Below are 14,071 nucleotides of genomic sequence, written 5' to 3'. Positions count from 1 at the left end.
AGCCTGATCCCCTGCCACAGGCAGGAATGAATGCTGGGTTCACAAGACCTCAGACACGTGATGGTCCAAACTCCTCTTGAATTTGCCCAAGGTAGGGGCGAGGACCACTTCCCTGGGAAGTTGGTTCCAGATTTTGGCCACCCTAACATAAAATATTGCCTTCTGATGTCCAACCTAAACCTATTCTCCATCAGCTTATGACCATTGCTCCTTGTCACCCCAGGTGGTGCTGGGGAGAAAAGGACTCTTCCTATTTGCTGTTGATCTCCCCTGATGAGTTTGCAGGCAGCCACCAGGTGCCCCCTCGGCCTCCTCTTGCTTAGGCTGAACAGGTTCAGGTCCCTCAGTCTCTCCTCGTAGGGCCTGTCCTGCTCCCCTCTCACCAAGCGGGTGGCCCTCCTCTGAACTCTCTCCAGGCTGGCCATATCCCTTTTGAAGTGTGGCGCGCAGTACTGGATGCAGTACGCCAACTGCGGCTTGACCAAAGTCGCATAGAGGGGGAGTATCTTCTCTCTGGACTGGCTTGAGATGCACCTTTGGATGCATGATAAGGTCTTGCTGGCCTTGCTGGCTGTGTTCTGGCATTGGTGGCTCATGTTCATCTTGGAGTCAATAACAGTTCCAAGATCCCTTTCCACCTCTGTGCTTTCAAGAAGGGAACTCCCCAGCCTGTATGTATGCTGTGGATTCCTTCTCCCAAGGTGCAGCACCCTGCATTTGTTTATGTTGCATCCCATCCTATTCTTGTCTGCCCAGTTTTGCAGTCTGTCTAAATCCAGTTGCAGCTTCTCTCTCCCTTCAAGTGTGTCGACCTTGCCCCACATCTTGGTGTCGTCAGCAAACTTAGACAGCGTGCTTTCCACGCCCTCGTTCAAGTCACTGATGAAGATGTTAAACAGTGCAGGCCCGAGGACTGACACCTGGGGGACCCCACCGGTCACATCTCGCCAAGTTGAGTACAAACCATCCACCACTACTCTCTGGGTGTGCCCCATCATCCAATTTTTTACCCATCCAACTGTGCAGGCATCAGTGACACAATTGCTTAATTTCTTGATTAGGATGGCGTGAGAGAGTGTCAAAGGCCTTCTTAAAGTCTAGAAAGACTATGTCCACAGCAACACCATCATCCAAGGATTTAATTACTTGGTCGTAAAAGGCAATCAGGTTGGTCTGGCAGGACCTGACTTTGGTGAAGCCATGCTGATTGTCCCTGAGCATGATCTCTCGTGCACACCCCCCACAGATACGTTCCTTGATGATCCTCTCCAAGATCTTCCTGAGCACTGAGGTGAGGCTTACAGGCCTGTAATTACTTGGATCCTCCTTCCTCCCCTTCTTAAAAATAGGGACCATTTTAACCAGTTTTCAATCACCCAACACCTGGCCAGATGACACGAATGCTCAGACAGCCGGGCCAAAGGCTCCACGATGACCCCTGCCGTCAGCTCCCTCAACCCCCTAGGATGGAGGGCATCTGGACATGCAGATTTAAAAATGTCTAGCCCTTCCAGAAGATCTCTAATGACATCTGTGGTGACTGAAAGCTTGATAGAGCTATCCTTGAAATTGTCCCTACCTCTGGTAGGTGGGATGTGCCAGTTCCTGTTCAGGAAAACAGAGGCAAATAAACTGTTAAAAATATCAGCTTTCTTGTCTGGCATGGCCACCAGATTACCGTTTGTGTCTTGCAGGGGTCCTACATTGCCTGGTGTCCTCTCCTTGCTCCAAATTTACTTGAAAAAGGACTTTTTGTTGTCCTTAATTCTGGATGCTAGCCTGAGCTCCACCTCGGCCTTGGCCTTCCTAATAGGCCTCCTACACTCCCGGGCCGAGAAGGAGTACTCCTTCTTGGTGATAGCTCCTCCCTCCCACTGGCTGTACGCCTCCCTTTTAGACCTCAGGCATTGCTGATTGCCCTTGCTGAGGTACATGTCTACAGCACGCGTGCAATGCCATGCAGAGATACCCCTATCTAGCTGTGAGCACAACACCTTGTGTATCTTCCTAGGACTAATAAGACATAATTCTCAACAGAGTTAATTAGCTCGGGCACAGTACCACATTAACACAGCGTTCCTGCTACCGTGTGCAGAGCTAGCAGGCGTCTCTCCACATGGTGTTACTTTGCCCCATGCTGATATATATTCAGGCCATAGCGACACGGTAAGCTTTGCAGGTTCAAAGTGGCGCCCTAAAGTAGACTGTGTTGTTCCTGTCAGACTGCTTCCTATCTTGAAAATAGCCCAGCCATGTCTGTGGTGCTTCATCCTGCTTGATGATCGACAGGACCAATTACTCCACTCTCCTGCTATTTAGCATGCCCCTAGGACTGCAGGGACACAGCTGCATTATTTCCAGTGCAGGAAGCCGTCTGCCTGCAGCATGGTAGTTTGAGGACCCTGCTCTGGTGCAGAGTACATTTTCCTTTGAGACATGGCCTTAGTTCCCCAAAGTTTCTGCCATTCTGCGTTTGGGCCTGAGCACTGATGCCCTGCCACATCTAACAAGCTGCTCAGGGCACCCACTCCAGATGCCCAAACAGGAAACTTTTTCCATTAGGCAGGACATCCACCTATAGGCATGCTCTCATCGTGTCTGAGACCTTGCAATAGGGTTGCAGGCAGGTGGCAGATAGTCCGAGGAGCCACACAGCATTGGCACAAAAGACAGGTGGGGGCTTAGGAAATAAGGGAGGGTGAGCAAAGACAAAGACAGAGTGCCGTGTGGGGTTGTGTCTGTTGGGACTCACCCAGAGCCACCTGGAACGGGACAGAGTAAAGCAGAGCTGCTGCCAGCATCTCCAGCACTGACTGCTCAGTGAACAGTGGAGACAGCTCCAGCTGCTAAGACGTGAGACGCCTAAGCAGCTGCCCTGGCTTAGATGTTCCCTGCAAGCCTAGAAGGTTTATGGATGAGGATCTCAAGCAGAGGGAAGCCCCTCTCGCCATCCTTTGAGCTGCTTAAGCCCCTCTCCTCTGCATTATCCTCAGCATCGGGTTCCTGGCTTACTTGGGCAACTCCTCACTCAGCTGGACCATTTCTGAAAATCCATTTCCTGGGCACCTCTCCCCAGGCACTCCGCAGGGAGCCTAAGCAATGCAGAGAAGCCTGGCTTAAGGCTGCAAATCCCCCCATGCAGAGGGCTGTCTGCTGGGCAGGCACGGTCCTCTTGATAAAATGCACATTGCCAACCCTGGAAACATCTACAGCTTAACACAGCACATCAAAAGGGGCACAACAGACATGACAGAGCCTCAAAAGCTGCTTCTTATGCATTTGTGCATGTATTTGTCTGACAGTGCAGTAGATACTCAGGTGATTTCAAATGTGGGGAACTGCACTTTTAAAGAGTGGTTTTATACAGAGCCTCACCTCATGCAATGCTAATCAGACAGGAAGACCCAGACGGGGAGTGACACAGGATTTATTCCTTTAGCATCCATGACTGAGTGGTTACTGAGTAATGCAACAATGAACTATAGTACGGTTAATATAATATCCTGATCATCAGGAGTTCAGTATCTTTTTCCATGCAATCAAACCCCTCTGGGTACTTGATGGTGATGACCTGCAAAAGAATTCAGGATTTTTTTTTTTTTTTTTTTTTTGCAAACCCCAGGTCTCTATAACTTATGCTGCAGAAGTGCCAGAATTTTTGTTTGTTTGTTTTTTTTGGGGGGGGGCGGTATTTCTACTTATAATTCCCTAGCAAGCTCATGTATCTTTACTTTTACTAGTAAGTTCAAAGACACTGTACTGACAGCACAAGCTGGTTAGGAGTCAGATAGATGTTGATTTACTGACAGCAAACCTGTAATGGGAACTTACCCATTTCAAGAAAAGAAAAAAAAATTGTCAAGGTCCAAGATGGAATTTGCAGAGACAGAGAGGGCACCCGTGAGCATGTGTGCACGTGCACCAGCCCAAAGTTGCTGATAGCCCACACTTTCACGGTCTCACTTGTTCTGCTCAGACTTGGAGTAGATGCTTGTGTGTGTGGCTCTCCAGCTTCCCAGCTGAACACCTCAATCACTAGCTTTTACTACCAGGCTCTTACTGGCCCAATGAATTTTTATACCAGTGATAAACTGGAATGTTTTGAATGGGAAGGATTGAAAGAGATCCATACCGTTCATCTCACCAGACACCATGCTGCGATAGCTTTCAGTAACTGCTGGAGCAAGTTTGAAGTCAAAAGATTAGGATGTGACAGGAACTTTGGACCAGTCACTAGCCCATGAGCGTATGGCTGCAATCCGTGCAAAGAGTAAATTTAGTTGAAGGCTACTAAAGATGGCCTTTCCTAATGCCCAGCATAACACCTATATTCACTGGTTGATCGACCTTGTTAATGACGAGAGCAACAAAAGTCCCATAGAGTTAAAAGTCATTGCAAAGTTAGATTAATTCTAGCAGAAATTTACAAAGCAAGGGGTAAACAATACAATAAGATACACCGTTAAATTGTTTTTGCTTTTCACAGAAATTTAGCATTTAGTGAACTAGTATTAGGTTTTTAAAAAAAGAAGAAAAATACCTTTGATCTGATGAAACCTTACAGCAGATAGTTCTGCTGTCAAAAACCACGAAACCATAGCTCATATGATCAGATGAAAGCTGGAATCATCATGCCATCCCTAACTGCCTGCACGCATGCATCACCTGAAAGATTCAAGAGGTTTAAACTATTATAGAGCTGAATGGACATCATGTTTCCAACAAATGTCAAGGAGCACAAAAGCATCTTGCTCTCAACCTGGCAGATCTACAAACAGAACATATTTTAAATGTCCACAATGAATACATCAAGCACATTTCCAATCTCAAGTGCATCGGTTTAAATTGCTTCCTAACCTGTTCTCATTTCTATTCTTTTTCTCGACACATATCAGACCGAGACATTCAGGCCAAGCTATGCAGAACTGGCTAGAGGATTTAGCCACAAAAACTTATCAAGGTCAGTGGAATTCAAGCAGCTAAATTCCCTGGACAAACCTTGCAATTGTTAACCATGGGTCTTCTTGGAGAATTTGCTCTGGTGGGATCCAAACTGAGAAAGCATACTAAATAGACTCTGTACATGCCATAATTTTAACGTGTTGCTCTAACGGTATTTAGGTAGCCCTGGGTAAAAGCTTTGCTACAAGAGAATGGTAAAGACCTTTTCACAGTTCTGATAATGCTATCACATCACAGAGCAGATCAGTTAGTTTTGTCACGACTGAATGAGGAAGGATAATGAATATTCTATTCTCTGATAAGGAGCAAAACAGCATTTGAACAGGATACAGTATGCCGACTCCAGATGTTAAGAAGGAAAATATGCAGCACCAGTTACACGAGAGGCCAACAAATCTCTCAGTGCTGATAACGACTTAGAGGTGTTGACTAAACCCAAGATTTCCACGGTATGCACCATGGTCTGAGTAGCTAGCATGTATGGGGAAGGGCAAAGGGGAGACGGGGAAGTGGCAGAACACTGTTTTTTCCTGCAGCCTGTTTCCCTGTCCTTCTGAACAGCTGCCACTCATAACAGATGCACCATCATAACACCAAGTGCTACAAATCTCAGAGAATTCAAACTCGACCAACGTGTTCTCCATATCAAAATTGAATAACAGAGCCCTTGATCATTTTGTAAGAACCAAGCGTACCATTGTATAGATGCCGTGGTGCTCGACTATATATGTGAACCCCATATACAACAGCTCCTTCTCACTGCAGTCTCTCATCTTATTAGACATGACGGCAGACATTTATTTAGGCCTTCTTATTAGGCATCACATTACATACTGCTTTCTTATTAAAGGGAAGAAAGTTCCCTCTGTACCCAAGGAGACAGACTGATAGCATTTGGTGTATAATGCTTTGAGATGCCTGCTTGAACAAGTCCTATTTTGCTCTCTTTTCTAAGAGACCTGTCAACAGACATCACCCCTGCTGAGACTTCAGGGCATAACATGCTGGTGATTCTTGGCGTGCACTGGCAAAACGACACCGTTCCTATTTACCATAGCAGATGATCCAGCCAAGTCAATTGTTCTGTAGCACAGCTGGAATCACATCACTTTTGGTCCCCAAAAGAGAGACAAGACTCCATTGAGAACCTGTGAATGCAAGACCCTATTGACTTGAGCGGGCGTGGGACCAAGGTTTAACCTGAGACCAAAACACTACCAGTGCTCTCTTCTGGGATTTGCAAAGCAGCACGTCACTGTAGAGAAAGTCTCTGAAATGGGACATAGTGCTGTGGCACATTTTAGTACTCGGGAACTGTGCCCAATGCTTACTGCCAGCACTTTGTCTAGTAAGATTTTGATCTTGCTTTGAGGGGGTCAAAACCTTAACACTGCTTACCATAAGCACCCTATCTATACCACTGCTGGGGAGCCCTTACTCTACGTAAGCTGTACATTGAAGCCAATGGAATTACTCAGATGAGTGCTTGCTAACTGATATTCACAGATAATCCAGCCTAAGATGATTAGCCATCATATTCCCACTGGCTTCAGTGAGAGTACAATCAGACCCTTAAATAACCATAGGAGGTCAAGAGCCCATGCTCAGATGAGTACTTTCCAACATATCCCAAGCACGCTTGATATAATGCAATAGCCTTGACATTATTGTTGATTTTAGTCATCCATTTTGCTGTTAATTTGTAGTGTTCTGTAGACTGCAGTGGGCATAAAGCTGTTACCACCAAACACATTTAACCAAGTGAGCAGAGAAAAAGGGTTGCAGTGTAACATTTCTCTTGCAGGTTTCCCTTGTATCCTTCTGCTAGGAACTGTGTCTCCTACCTAGAAGATATGCTGCATAAAATACGACATTTGAAGAGTGAAATTCTGCTGTATGTCTCAAAGGAGAGCTTGGCTGAGAATGACACCTTGTGGAAAAGCCCTGCAGAACCTAGCAGAAATTGAGCATGCATCTGTAAGAGCTCTGAACACTCCCATAGGATTTGACAGAGTTGCTTATAGGATTTTTAAAGCTCCAGAAAAAAATCCCATTCTTTTCTCAGTTATGTGGACCAGATTCTTGGTGGAAATCAGCCTGAAACTATATTGATTTACATCAGCTGGAGAGTGGCCTCTATTTTCAAGAGTCATTTCTATGGAAGTCTAGTTTTATTGCAGAAACCTACTGTAATCAATAGGATTTGGTGGTCTTCTGTTGCTGTAGAGGTTATTCCTATTCCCAGAGAAATCAGCAGCAAAGCTCTCATTAATTACAGGCCAAATCATGCAAATGCCCTGTGATGCTCCAAGAGTTCAATATATCCCAATGATTACTACGTAAATTGGAAATGTGCGGTCTCATTAAAAAATAAATGTTTTCTACAGAGAAAATATAATAGAATTTTGCCAGCATTATCGTGCATTAACTGCTTTTACTTTCCAGCACATAATTTGATTGGGTTAAATGCAAACATCACCAGTTAAAAGTCGCAAATGAGTTAATAAAGTGATTACTTTCAGTATTTGTGTGCTTACTGGTAAATGTTGGTCATTTCACCTCTTAAGGGCATTTAAAAAGGATCCTGGAGGACTCCATTTATATTACCTGTCAATGGTGCTACAGGACCAAATTTGCTTCACTTTTGCAGCTTTAAAAAGTGGTGCGGATCTCTTGGAAGTGTGCTATGGTTTAGCTCCATAGAGAATACTGTAAAATGCCAGATTAGCTAACAGTTTTACATGCTAGAAAAAAGACACCTGTTGATGGATTACAGTAGAGGCCACCCCATGACTGGGCATCCTAGGCACTACCTTGCCCTTCTTATCATTACTATTAACTACTTATTTTGCCATTTCCTGAAAAAAAAAAATTACCACTCATTCTACTGGGAAAAAGACTGGAGATGGAATGAATATTGCGGCTTCACAGTGTGTTTCCATACCAGATGATCCACTGAATCAAAGGGCTCTCCAGAAACAGCTTATTTTGCACTGATTATTCATTACAATTAAAAGCAGATACTATCCTATAACTCCTTTCTTTCTAGCAAAAATAGTAAGTCAGGGCAGTTAAGGAAACTGATGAAGTGGCCCAGAAATAGCTTTGACCCTTGGTTGAACAGGATTCATTTTAAAATGCCCTCTGTGCCTTTTTTGGTCCTTCCTGTGAAACAGCTGGTACTAGCCACTGTCAGGAGCAGGATTCAGGATAAGTCTTCTCCAGCCGTGCCAGCCAGCATTGTTCCTGGATCTAAGCACCAATAACTGCTAAATGAAGCACAGGGGTGCAAAAGGAAAAACAAAACAAAACAAAACAAAAAAAAACAACAACAACAACCCAGATTGTGACTCATCATAGCAAACACATTGGTGTATCTTTACATGGGAAGCAAAGACCATACCAGCAATACGTCTCATTACCCACTTCACCAGCTTAGAACCACTCAGTGATTATTCCCACCCACTCTCCTTTTTCAGACCAGAAGCCACGGGTACTGCACTAGCTCTCTATGAAGAATTAACATGAGGAGGCAATAATACAAATAGCTAAGCAGAAGAGATGGTTTGATGGACTTTCCCTGGGGAATTGAGAACAAAGTTCTCAGACAAAACCTTGGCTGGGGTGATGTAGCTGGGGACGGGCCTGCTTTGAACAGGGGGTTGGACTAGATGTGACCTCCTTTTCTATGCACACTGAGTCATGGAGAAGGTAGAAGCATTTCAAAATCTATTGATGCTTAGATCCAGGCATGATGCCGGAGCCTGCCACTCCTACCTTTGTCGATTAGTAAAACTGAAAACTGAATGTGAAGAAAGATGATTTTCTGAAACACCTACAGAGGCGTGACTGCTTACAGGTCTAACTGAGCTCCTGTGTACACATTTACTGCAACTGCACACGTCCCTAGTAAAAGCATGTGCAGATCTTTACACTTGCCTGGAGTCAATGGAACTGCACATTTCTAGTCACTTGAAGAAGGCTTAGATGCGCCTGACATTTGTCCCACAACATCTGTAGAGAGCAATCTATGGTCAAACTAGGAGCAGAGCTCAGCTCTCTCAAGTTAAAGCCCATTCCCTTATCAGCTGTGGCGCATGGCCCCTTAGAGTCACAAAAGCCATATTTTTGCCCTGTTAACTCTGTGCCTAATTCCCATATTACCTTAAAACATTTGTGTAAATCTCGTTAAAGTGTTAGACTGAATAAGGATGACACGAAGAGTAAGGCTTGAAGATGATCATGCGCTGAAGTGTTGTGCTGAATCCTGGCCTCAAAGAACAAACCATTTTCCCTCCCCGCTTTCTTCTTATTCCATCTCTCTTATTCTTTCTTTCTAATCAAACAGCAAAGCCTCAATTCACAACGATCTCTGCAGCAGAAATCTCATTGCATGCTTCCTAAAATTTCATTTGCTTACCTTTTCACAACTCCATCAACACAGAAAGCATCTAGCATAATGCAAGTACAAAAATGTCAAGATTATCAGGAGAAAGAAAATCCCCAAATCCCCAACAGGGAATTTCCCACGGGCAGTAAAATAAATTTAAAGTAGATGCAGGAAACAGTTCTTACAATACTCATTTGTTTCATCATAATCTAATACAAATAATTACTTAAGCACAAAATCTAGAGGACTTTTTAAGGTTTATCTTTCATTGAACTTTTAGGCTACAACTTCCATAACTTAATTGAAATTATCAGCTCAGTAATCGCCACTGTCCCTGCATACCAGATACGGTCACAGTGAGATGAAAGGATGAGACAGGTTCCCAGCAATATAAAGTATGGTAGGTTAGTGCTAATACAAAACTATATTTTATGCTTTTCTTAACCTGTTTCCATGCAGCAATCTCCCAAAGGCCCCTTCCAGTCCTGTTTTCTTGTGTAGCCTCTTACTATTAAGGCTGTCCTCACTGTAATCTACTTTGATGAAACCTCATTATTTAACATGCTTTCATTGTTCAAATAGAAACCAAAGAAAGCTGGCCTTTTTCAAAGCAGGGACCAAAAAGCTTTCACCAACATTTTTTGCAAGTGACTGGCAATTTGGGGTATGCAACTTCAGAGACCTGATTTCAGGGAAGGGGGCTGGCAAAAAAAAGCCATGCTTTAGTTGGGGAAAAAAAAAAGGTTGTATGTAAAATTCAACAAGTTCTCATTTTCTTAGTTAAAAGCTTTGGTAAAAAAAAAAAAAAAAAAAAAAAAAATCCTCTCCCTACCCCTCCACCACCTTTTAAAAAGAAGGGAAAACTCCCCTGAAGACATTTCTTTGGGAATCCCCTCTATATTCTCTGATGATGCTTCAGTCATCCATCTGAGTATCTTGAAGCATGTTACAAATATTTAAATGAGCTAATCTTGTCAGACTTTTTTTCAGTTTATTTTACTACCAGAGTATTTTACTGTTATGGCAGGAATTACTAACAGCCTCACAAGTTCTTTTTTCTTCACATAGGAGTATGCTTTTACTCATGGAAGGGGCAGCGTATTGACAAAATTGAACAATGTATAATATTATTCCCTTCAGTTTAGCAATGAGATAACCAAAAGAAACAGACTGCAAGTTTGGATGAAGTTGATTTTTGAACAGAGTTCCCAAGCTTGGGATTTATTAATTTGCCTGGTACTCGATTCTTTTTGGAAACTGATACTGTTACATTTTTTTTCTTTCTTAAACAAAGGTGACCGTGTTGTTCAGAGCATCAGAGGGGAAATCTCACTAGTGTTTTGCACTGACGTTCAAGAAATATCAGATGGCATTGAAAAACTATTGCTATGTGGTGATCCTTTGAGAGAGGCACTGCGGCAGATGGCACAGAGTTGACTTTCTGCTTTGTAACATATTGATAGGCAGTTACTAGGAACCATAAACTGATATGCAAACCCTGCCCAGGTGCCATTTGTGACCTCCTCTGTTTCAGGGCTGGGTATAAAGAAAGCAAATGAGTTAGACTGCATCACTGCTACCCTTGAGGTCCTTTCCAAACCAACAAGTCTATGATTTCCTTCTCCATTGCAAAGCTGAAGTGTAAGGCCCCACAGTTCTGCTAGTATTTGAAGAAGGACCGACGCCATTGCCAGCAGGAGGACAACACGTTCAGAACAGGTGATAATGGCATTTACAGACGGAGGAAATGAGGGATCAAGTAACACATCCACAGACATGCAGCAAATAGGTGGAAAAATGAGACAAGAATCCAGATCTGATGTCAGGCATGACTACTTTCCCAATGCCCCTCTGGACTTTTCCCAGGAGACCATCTTCCATTGGGTGTGAGCATCTTTCTAATAGGCTTTCCCGGTTTCAATTGTCACTTTTCTCTAGTGGAACAAGCTTCATTTAAACCTATATCCCATTGCTTCCTTGTTACCAATCTACTTATTTATATCCCTCATGTACATGTTATTCCATTACGGGAGTCAATCCGTAAATCAATTAGAAGCACAACACATCTACAGCTTGCTCTGAAAGAGATTGTTAGCACTTGATTTGCTTACTTACATGTCAATTTAGCGCTCTTAGCTGGATTTCAAATGTGTCAAGACAGGCAGGCTTAAGAAAGGATTGCATCTTCTCCCCTCACCACATCCTTTGTAGGAAGAGAAAGATCACATATTATTACAACTTGAGACCACTCACGAATTTGGTACATAACAGTCCAGCTCACCTGCCCATCTTTCTTTCTAAGCTATGAAAGTACCTAGTGACCAAGCCAAATATTGCTTGCTTGATTACGGTACAAAAGCAGAAAGTCCCTGCTCTAGATAAACCAAAAAAGGCATAGAAGGAGTAGGGGGAAGGTATAGAGGTAAAGGGCACAGACAGAAATGCCAATTTTTGTCCCATCTGGCCCCTGAAAGCGCTCTGAAGCCATGACCAAGCAGAAGTGTATGGGTGCAAAGCACTGTAAAGGGGCCCAATCCTGCACAAATCTGAACCCCCCAGTGCATGAGGGTTCAGAGAAAGAGGTTTCAAAATGGCGTCTTCAGTAACTTGTGTCTGCTCTGCCTCCCAGCCTCTCAGCTGTTTTTAGAATGGGAGGGGGAAAGTGAGCAGAGGGAGTTTGGTCTGGGGTTTTTTCAGCCTCCGCTGGAAGAGGAACAGGTGAATTGGAGCCATCCTAAGGTGTGGGTAGAGGCTCCAATCCACCTACCCCACCCTCCAGTACTGGCTGGGGAACACCTAGAATGAGCTCGCTCTGATCCCTGCCCCCTCCCATTCTGGAAGCAGTGCCTGGGCGGGGGGGTGGGGGGGAGGAGGGGTCATTGCTAAGGGAAACCACCTGGAGGCTGGCAGCCAGCAGCTGGAATTCCCAAACCTCCCTCCTCCCTGGACGCAAAAATTAACTTCTGCTCTGGCTGGGGGTTCAGTGCAACTCAGAACACCTCCAACAAAGTATTATGAGTTACAGTGGGAAGTTGCTCTTCTATCTGTGCCCAAAAGCACGCAACTGAACCCTCTTGTAGGGCTGTGCGAAATGGCCATTTCGTTTCAGGTTTGGATTCAGCCATTTCAGAGGGACAGGGATTCATTTTGGTGTTTTGGATCACCAATATATTTCAAGTTGACCAACTCTCCTTCAAAGTTTCAATGCTGTTTCAGATATTTGGATCAGCCAGGGAGAGGCAGGCACAGCTGGGCAGCTGCAGTTTCTCCCACAGCTCCTCCAGCTGTGCCTGTCTTTCTCCAGGTAGGGGGAGCCATGGGAGAAGCCCCCATGGCTGCCCTGCCTGGTCCCAGGCTCCTGGCACTTAAAAAAAAAATAATATATATATATATATATATCCCCACGCTCACCAGCTCCAGCCGCAGTGATTGGGACCCTTGGGGCTCATGGCAGAGCTCCCTCGCATACAGCATGGGGCAGTGGGAGGCAGCAGGAATCACCCATCCCTGCCTGGCACCTGCATGAAAGCTACCCGATGGCATGGGTACAGTGCAGCTCGGCCTGGGAGCTGGTGCTGCTGAGGCTGGGTGGTGCTAGGCTCTGGCTGACAGGTGGAACCACCCCAGCTCCCAGACAGCGTGAGGTGCCCTGCCGAGCCGCGCTGCACCCGTACAATGTGACAGCTGCCGTGCGGGTGCCAAGTTGGGGGGATCATCCCCACTACCCCCCACTGACCCATGCTGCCACCAGCATCCAGAGGTCCTGATTGCTGCTGCTATATCTCTTGAGTGCAGGGCTCTTTTTTTTTTTTTAAATAAGTGCTGGGATGCTGGGGCCAGGTAGGGTATGCGGCCAGGCAGGTCAGCCATGGGGGCTTCTCCCATGGCTCCTCTGACTGCGCTTGGTGCAGACTGCACCGAGCAGACTCGGGTGCTGGTGCTGGCCCTAGCCAGCAGCATACTGTCATCCCCCACGCTGTGTTCACCGGCTGTGTGGGTGCAGCTGTTGCCACCACAGAGTCCAGACTTCTTGCAGGGCAGTGGGCAAGCAGCAAACAACTGCGTCTGGGTCTGAAGCCCTGGCCTGGCTCCATGGCTGGTGGTGGCTGCACGTGCGCCTTGGGGTGAATGCTTGAGGAAGGGGGCTAGGGGCAGCACAGCCCTGGTTGCTTCCCTGCTGTGCTCCCCAAGGTGTGCATGCAGCTGCTACTGGCAACAAGTTGGGCCAAGCCAGTGCAGCCACGTGCAGGCTCATTGCTGCCTGCTTTGAGCAGCCCAGGCTCCATGGTGGGCAGCAAGGGCCAGCCCAGAGCCTGGGCTGCTTCTAGCAGATAGCCACAAGGCTGCAAGTGGCTGCACCGGGTACCTTAGCCCCAGCCCAGCTCATTGCTGGCAGTGCTTCGCACATGCCTTGGGGAGCACAGCAGGGAAGGGACAAGGGCTGTGCTACCACAACAAGGATCGGGCCCCTCATTGCTCCCCCACCATCGGCCTCTGGCACACTGACATCTTTCAAGTCCAGGTTGCAGGGTTCTTTTCTCCTCTGCCCAAAAACATTGCCGACCCCTGAGCTACAGGTTTTCAAGCTAGAGGCATCTCCACCCTTTCTGATCTGCCAGGAACAAAGAGACTCCAACTGAGCCACAAAGACAGCAAAAGAAGGGAATGGGATTCTGCAGCCTGGCTTGATAGGAAGAGCAGGAAGTCCTGGGTACAGAC

Source organism: Alligator mississippiensis, chromosome 14, assembly GCF_030867095.1.
Source record: "Alligator mississippiensis isolate rAllMis1 chromosome 14, rAllMis1, whole genome shotgun sequence".
Lineage (NCBI taxonomy): Eukaryota > Metazoa > Chordata > Crocodylia > Alligatoridae > Alligator > Alligator mississippiensis.
The sequence above is the reverse complement of the archived record's forward strand: the minus strand, read 5'-3'. Positions refer to the sequence as shown.